Consider the following 8,342-nt stretch of genomic DNA (forward strand, 5'->3'; position numbering starts at 1 on the left):
CTTATCAGAAAAAATAATCATCTTCCCCTATCAGAAATACATTGTGATGGGAATGTGCAGGATAGGCTGGGATAGAGTCAGATTCGTTCTCATCAGCTATCTTGTAATTTTGTCTTAATAATCAAATTTAGGGGGAAAATGATTTCTTTTTCAGCTCCATTACTTTTGGAATAAAGAAATCTCTCTTCTTACCTGGTTTCTTGAGATTTTAATTTTTTTTTTCTTTGTAGCTTATATTCTCTGGCTCTATTCACCCAAGCCCAGGCTGGTTTTATCTGCCCTTAGAGTTACAGGGGTAACTCTGGGGGTATCATTTCTCTGATGCCATGTGCTCAAGCTCCCACCAGCTGTGTGCTACCTTCCCCCCATTGGTAGAGGCCAGTTAACAGGACCCCACTTCCATCTAATATCAAGGATGTTTACATCAAAGATTTAGAAAGAACAAATGTATAAGCATTTTCCCCAATACCTCTAGGGTATAGTCCCCCCCACACCACTTTGGTTTCTAGAGGAATTAGATACAAAACAACGCTGTTCCTGTGTATCATTGGTCCCATTCATGTCCAGATGCGGCATGATTGCTGAGTAAGTCCTTCCATTGGAATGTGGACCCAAAGGTCATTTCCAGATACAACTCCTTGCTTCTTGGGGCATCAGTGATGCCCTGGCTGAAAAACTTAGCCTGGATCCCAATACTCAGTTTTTCTGACTTCCTCTCCTGACCTTTGAGATTCCAACATGGGAGAAGTCAGACAGCACAGTGGACAGCACAGTGTCAGGAAGACCTGAGTTCCAATCTGGCCGCAGACACTTACTAGCTATATGACCATAGGCAAGTTACTTAACCTCTGTCTGCCTCAGTTTCCTCAACTGTAAGAATAGGGATAATAACATCACCTAGCTGCCAGGGTTGTTGTAAGGATCATATGAGATAATGTTTTTAAAGTTCTTAGCACAACACCTGCATCTTAATAAATACTTGTTCCCCTCCTCCCCTCCCAAGGTCAGAAATTTCATTCCCTTTACTTAGCGTGAGAAAAAAAGAGAGGCCAAGGAACAAGTCCTGCTTTTTCCCTCAAAGGGGAGGGCCTTCTCAGACCCTAAGGCTTTCTCCCTCACCACATAGTCTCTCACCTGAAGCGAATGAATAAGTCACTGAGCTTCCCCAAACTCAAGTGAAACAGATAGACTGTGCCTGATTCTGACAGGTCATCAAAGAGCCTCCCTCCATCACATAGTCAGCCAGCTAGAACTAGTTACAGAATGTCTATTCATGCTCTGTGGTTTCTCCAACACACTCCCCTTACCTGTTATCACAATTCTCCCAGAAGCAAGCTCCATATGGAGAACTGAGGAAGTTGATAGTATCTGCGCATGGGCCAAACCCTCCCCTTGCCCGTTACATCTGCCTCATGCTAGAATTCTAAAGCATAAATGCTGGGAGAGACTTTAGAACATAAAAGAAAGATGTTGGTGCTGGAAGGGACCTTAGAACAATATTTTCAGAGCTGAAAAGAACCTTTAAAATATCTAATCCAATCTATTTATTTTACAATGCAAGAAACTGTGGGCAAAGATGAGAAGTGACTTATCCAAGTTCACATGGAGTTGAGACCAGATGCAGGGATCCCTGTCTAAACCCAACCTACTATATCCAGCTCATTCTTTGATCCACTGACTGTAAGCACCAATAATATGGATTATTCCATAAATCATGAGTCATTTCTATTTAGATTCTGGTTTTTAATCCCTCCCATCTTGGTACCTTCCTTTCCACAGGTGAGTTTGCTACAGGGACGTTCTTTCATTATGATACATACTTTCCAAAGTTGACCCCATTTTCACCACGAAATAGATTGCTTTGTCCAAACTGAATCATATACATAACAGGCATAGGATGATAAAACTAGAGTAGGAAGAATTATACTCTAATCCAGATCCCTCATTTTATAGGTGAAGGGGAAAGAGGCAGCATGGATAGAGTATTAGACTAAGAGTCAGGAATACTTGAATCCATATCAAGTCAATAAACATTTATTAAGGCACTATATTAAGTGCTATGAATACAAATATAAACAAAACTCTGTCAAGGAGTTTACATTCTAATATGGGAAGACAACATATTTTTTAAAAAAAACTAAAAATGGTTGGGGGGAGGAGAGCAGAAGGGAGCAAGTTGGAGAAAGGAGTCAAGAGTAGCAGACCTCAGGAATAAAGAGAGGAATAAAGGCATAAACATATATGGCCTGGGCACTTTCCTTAAAAATGGAGATTCCAGAAAAAAAAAAAAAACAGAGCAATTAGAGGGAGGGGCAACAGGGTCAGCATGGCCTTCCAGGTAGAGAAGTCTGCTGGGACAATGGTATTCTAGGATGAAAAGGCTTCTGGGCCATGGCAGGGAAAGAAGCCCAAAGATTCAGAAGTAGAGCCTAGAGAGGGAAAAAAAGGGTAAACATGACTGGTCTGGGCATATTCCTTAAAATGCAGACTCTAAGAGGAACTGTCCAATCAGAAGAATGGGTTCAAATTCCTTTTATAACACTAACTAGCTGTGTAACTATGAGAACATCACATGAACTCCATAAATTTTAGAAATGAGGGGGTTGAATTTGATGACCTCTAAGGTTCCTTCCTGCTCAAAGTCTGTGATCCTAGGAGAAACTGAGTCTCCAGAAGGCTGTGACTTGTCCAAGGTCACACAGCTAGTGATGCCTAACACAATAAAGATTCCAAATTTTTTCCAAGATGTCCCCCTTAACTAGGATTCACACTCAAGTCCTTTGACTCCCAATCCGATGTTCTTTCCACTGTGCCACACTGTCTCCTTCTCCCTCTAGCTGAATCATTGAAACATATTCTCACCTGTAAATATACATGAGGGGCAGATGCTTGATCTCCAGCCAATTTAACTGCATATGTCTCGGGCTTTCTTTATCCAAGTCCTGACAGAGTTGATAGAAATAGAGTTCAAAAAGTAAATGTTCTTCATGAAGGAGTATTTTTTTTTTCTAGAGATGTTTAAAGGAATTTCTCCCCACTCCCAGGATGGGCTCCTCTTTCATCTCCATGGCCCTGCAATAAATTACTGGGAGTGCCGATAAGGGGATAAATCTTGGAGGGCTTTCAGAGAGCGCCTTCTTCTGAGGACCTACCATTCACCAGACTGCCCTCTGAATCAGAGAAGTGTTCTGGAATTCAGAGCTTACCTGGTTTGATTTGATTTTTTTTTACCACTTTTACAGAGCCTGGGTCAGACCATAGAGCCAGTTGGGAAAAGAGATAAGGCCTTTGCAAAGAGATCCATCCACCTTAGAAAGCCAACAGAGATTCACCTTGCAACTGTACCAGAGGGTCATCCAGGTGGAAAACTCGGGCAAGTCAAAACTTTTATTTTACAGTTTCCAAAAGCTTCATTATTGGGAACCAGGATACCTCACCCCTATAATCTGTTCCACAAGTGGGTAGTCAGTCCCTCAGTTTCTCCATCTGTTAGATGGGCATGAAAATATACTTGGCATGATTATAACCATAGCACATTATAAAAAAAATTTTTGGAGGGGAAGAAAAAGGAGGAGGAAGAGGAGAATTTATATCAGGGGAGGCCTCGAGGCTGCAGATTCCCAGGCACATGCTAAGCACTTTACAGTTTGATCCCCTCAACAATGCTGAGAGTTTGGGTCTATTATTATTATCTGCATTTTACAGATAAGGAAACTGAGGCAGACAGAGGTTAAGTGATCTGTCCAAGGTCACACAGCTAGCAAATATATGAAACTGGATTTTAACTCAGTTGCTCTATCCACTGCACTACCTGGCTGCCTCTGGCTGCCCAGAAGTATGGGGATTATTATTCCCATTTTACAGATGAGGAAATTAAAGTTCAGAAAGTAGAAGTGACTTGTTCAAGGTCACATAGTAAGTAGATGATGGAGCTAGGACTCCAGCCTTGATCCCAGCTATATACATTGTTCAAACTCTTTGGAGAGTAGCTGAAAGTTGGCTTCCTACTGTTCGAAGCAGGGTCTCAAGGCACCTGTCCTCTCTATTTCTATGGGCCCCCAGTCAGATTGATCATACATTGAAGGCATGTCACTAAGATGCCTGGACAGTCTGTATGGAGGTGCTCTTGCTAGACTGGTCCCTGTAAGTCTCTTAGCTGGCAATCTGCCTGCCACAAAGAGTGTGTCCAGGTACTGGGAATATTTCCAAGGTAGATCAGTTCAAGTGCTCTAACTAAAGTTCTGAAGACACTAGAATGAAAAGCTCAAAGTGAAGCTCTGGTCGACATCTGGTCTATAGCTGCCAATGCAATCAACCCTGCAGATGTTCCCACCACACAATGACATGTAAATTTGGACAGAATTGAAGGGATTAGCCAGGTATTTGGCACTGAATAGACCTAGACAGACTGTCCTTAAGCAAGTCACTTGGGGACAGCTAGGTGGCGTAATGGATAGAGTGCCAGGCCTGGAGTCAGGAAGACTCATCTTCATGAGTTCAAATCAGACTTTGGGCACTCACTAGCTGTGTAACCCTGGACAAGTCACTTAACCCTATTTATCTCAGTTTCCTCATCTGTAAAATGAACTGGAGAAGGACATGGCAAACCACTCCACTATCTCTACCAAGAAAACCCCAAATGGTGTCACAAAGAGTCAGACATGACTGACCAACAACAGCAACAACAAAGAAGTCACTTAACCACACTTTCCTCCCCTGCAGAGGGGAGATGATGATCCAAAGGTCAGAATCTGGTGTGAAATAATTAAGGAGAACCAGCGTCATAAAAAGATACACTCTCACAGGAAGGCATCCTGCCTATTGGCAAGTTAGCTCTCAGGCCCTGCTCTGATACCTGTTCTTTTGTTCTGAGGATTATAACACTCCCATATCCACAGGAAAGAGTGATCCCTCCCTCGTCAGACCTCATAACCCTCATAACCCATCTCTGCACTTGTTACATCCCACATGTATTATGTTTCTCTGCATATATGTCTTATCTGTCCCACTTACATGTCCCATGTAAGAGATATATGTCTTCCATTCCCACTGCAGTGTGAGCTCCTTCCAGACAGGGGTCACGACTTAGTCACCTTGGCATTTCTCTCAACATGGGGCATTGCACATAGTAGATATAATAAATACCATCAAGTTGGAAGAGACACCACAGGTTATCTACTCCAACCCTCTCCTTTTATTGATTTCTAGATTATAGATCAATTGCCTATGAGAAACTGAGTCTCTGGGAGATTGTGACTTGTCTGAGGTCACACAGTCAATAATGACTGACTATGTAAAGACTCCAACTCTTTCCCAAGAGGTCCCTCTTGACTAGGATTCAAACTCAAGTCCTCTGACTCCAGATCTGATGTTCTTTCCGCTGTACCACACTGCCGTCTTCTTCTTCCTTAGCTGAGTCAATGAAATACATTCTTACCTGTAAATAGGCATGATGTGCAAAAGCTTGGTCTTGAGCCAATTCAACTGCACACATCTCGGGCTTTCTTTATCCAGGTCCTGACAGGGTTGATAGAAACAATGTTCAAAAAATAAACGTGGCTCACGACAATGAACTCACTTGCCTAAGGTAAAGAACAAAGATGGAATTCAAGCTATGTTCTCTGAATACAAATCAAGTGGGTTTTGCACCGTATCCCTCCGCCTCCGAAAGAGCTGACATATAGAATGTCGGAACTGGAAGTTACTTTAAAAAGCAATTCCTTCCTTTTTTCAAGTTCTATTGATGGTTCTTGCTCGTACTGAACAATTATTTCTGGTCATACTCAGCTTCCCACCCCAGAATTAAGTGGTACAGTGGCTAGTGCACCAGGACTGGAGTCAAGAAGATGCATCTTCCTGAATTCAAATCCAGCCTCAGACACTTACTAGGTGTGTGACCCTGGGAAAGTCACCTAACCCTGTTTGCCTCAGTTTCCTCATTTGTAAAATGAGCTGGAAAAGGAAATGGCAAACCAGTCCAGTATTTTTGCCAAGAAAACCCCAAATGGGGTCACAAAGAGTCAGACATGACTGAAATGACTAAACAATGACAAACAAACAAAAGTAGTTAAGCAAAATGAGTGATACAATGATGGCAACTGGCGATGTGTGCAACATTCTGTCCCTACAGTCCCCCACCTCTCTGCTCAGAGAAGAAAGATCTGTTTCATTATGTGCTCTCTAGGACTCAGTATTTGGATTCCTTACGGTGTTCTTTTCCCTTAAATAACATTCATCATTGTGTATATTGTTCATCTGGTTCTGTTTATTTCACTTGGCATCCGTTCATACAAGTCTTCCCATTTCTCAAAATGCCTCATATTCATCATTTCGTACTACACAATAATATTTCATTGTAATTATATGCCAGATTTTGTTCAGTCTTTCTCTTGATTGTTACAGCCCCCTCCCTTTATAGAGGAGGGAACTGAGTCCCAGTAAGGAGAAATGACTTGCCCCAGGCTCTAAGTATTATAAGTGTCAGAACCAAGACTTGAGCCCAGGTCTTCCAATTCCAAATGCAGTGTTCTTTCCATTACAGCACAGCAAAGACACAACATGAGATGAAGGTAATGTTCAAATGAACCATCCAGGCTTGAAACAAAAGCCATCCAACTCAATAACAGAGCAGGACAGGGAAGGATAAGAAAAGGATCCATGACTTGCTTGAATTTGCTGTAATGCATTAGGCCTAGTGAGCTAAGAGTATCTATACAAATATATATAAAGCACTATATAAATATTAGCTATCATGATTACTCAGTGATGTGTGGTTGGAGTCACTGTGTCCAAAGGATCTAATTGAATGCAATCGTGTGTCTTGGGGAACACAAACTTCATATTCCAGGACTGGAGCCTTCCCTGAGAAACCTCTCCCAACATTTCTGTGGCCATTGGGATGGTAGGACTGGGGGAGGAGGAACCAACGCTTTAATCATTACCTGTCACTACCTGTTTTCAAATTGAATAGCTTACAGTTGTGTGCACTGAGGGTGGTTTGGTCTCAGCAGCATGCAGAGGGTGGGGGCAGGGACTCCCTGAAGAAAGGGCCTTGTAGGCCCCCATTCCCTCCCTTCGCCCCCTCCTCTCTTTTCCCATTTCTCTGCTCTGGAGCACAGACAGGGTGGAATGCACCTCTCCAGAGGTCTGTGAAATCTGGCAATCGACTGTCTCACACATGACTGAGTGCATCGAAATGAGGCGGGTGTGGAAGCCTAGAAAATCAGGCACTGTGTTGGGAAACGGTTCTGTTTACCTTTGCTGGTCACTGAGCCAATTCCTTTGGCAACACCTGCAAGATTCTCTCAGTGAACAGAGGGTCCTAGAAGCTCAGGGTCCCGCTTCCTCCAGTGGGTCACCTCACAGTTACAAAGCTCTCCTCCTGAGAGGGTAGCGCCTGGGTGACCATCTCTGTGGTACAGAGGAGGGAGAAAAGGAAAAAGGAAGAGGAGGAGGAAGAAGAGGAGGGGAGAACGAATAAGAAATCAGAGGAGAGCAGGGCAGGGGAAGCAAGAGGATTAGAGTTTTAGGGGAGGAAGAGGAGGGAAGAAGTCTCTATATAACACCTGAGCAAAATGCTCCTTACAAACATCTCATTTGATCCTCACAACCAGGAAGGTAGATGCTATTATCACCTCCATTTTACAATTGAGGAAACTGAGACAAACAGCAGTTAAACACCCAGGTTCACACAACTAGTTAAGTGACTGCAGCTAAATTCAAACTCGGGCCTTCTAGATTCTAGGTCCACAGCTCTGTCCACTGCACCACCCGTCTGCCTCTGCTACTTACTAGCTTTGAAACACAGGCACAATGGCTTCCTACTCTGGCCCTCAGTTTTCCTATCTGTGAAATGGGGTTGGGGAGGGAGGAAAGGTTGGATTAGATAACCTCTGGGTTCCTTCCAGCTCTGTGTAAGTACCATTTTGTAAGCCTCACAATGCCTAATGCTTATGAAGTATGTTTCGCTATTTTCCATTGTTAAAGTACATAACATTCTTTTGACTTGGATAAAAAGATTACAATGAAAAATCTGTTAACTTGTGAAAAAAAAGTGAATCAAAGGGAATGAAATTTTTAAAATACTTTATAACTCTACAGCCTATAGACATTTAGGTTATTTTGAATTTTGAAAATGTGGGTCTGGTTTTCACTTCAAGAATGGTCCTGGGGAAAGAAGCCAGAATTGGGCCCTGTGTCTGTGTATCTGCTTCAGAGAGGGGACTAGAATGTAGCCTTGCTCCTTCCATCCCTAAAGAGCTGTGGGCTGGGATGCCCTGGCCCCCTGGCCCTTCCCCTCCTTCCTGGGGGGGAGGGGGAGGAGGGGGTGTGATGTGTGATGA

General features: G+C 43.1%; 1 long non-coding RNA gene across 2 annotated transcripts; it reads right to left on the minus strand.

The window, feature by feature from the left end:
• Positions 1–1,557: 1,557 nt before the first annotated feature.
• Positions 1,558–6,203, minus strand: LOC138149582 (uncharacterized). Of its 2 annotated transcripts, XR_011165359.1 has the most exons (4): positions 6,139–6,203; positions 5,438–5,582; positions 2,863–2,942; positions 1,558–2,429 (listed from the first exon to the last, which is right to left on the minus strand). It is a non-coding gene; the product is annotated as an uncharacterized lncRNA (long non-coding RNA). The 2 variants fall into 2 exon arrangements; XR_011165358.1 differs by lacking the exon at positions 6,139–6,203 and having other exon boundaries at positions 5,438–6,124.
• Positions 6,204–8,342: the final 2,139 nt, after the last annotated feature.

This window comes from Petaurus breviceps, unplaced genomic scaffold, assembly GCF_028583685.1.
Source record: "Petaurus breviceps papuanus isolate PSGF00001 unplaced genomic scaffold, PetGlider_PUasm1.0 90847, whole genome shotgun sequence".
Taxonomy (NCBI): domain Eukaryota; kingdom Metazoa; phylum Chordata; class Mammalia; order Diprotodontia; family Petauridae; genus Petaurus; species Petaurus breviceps.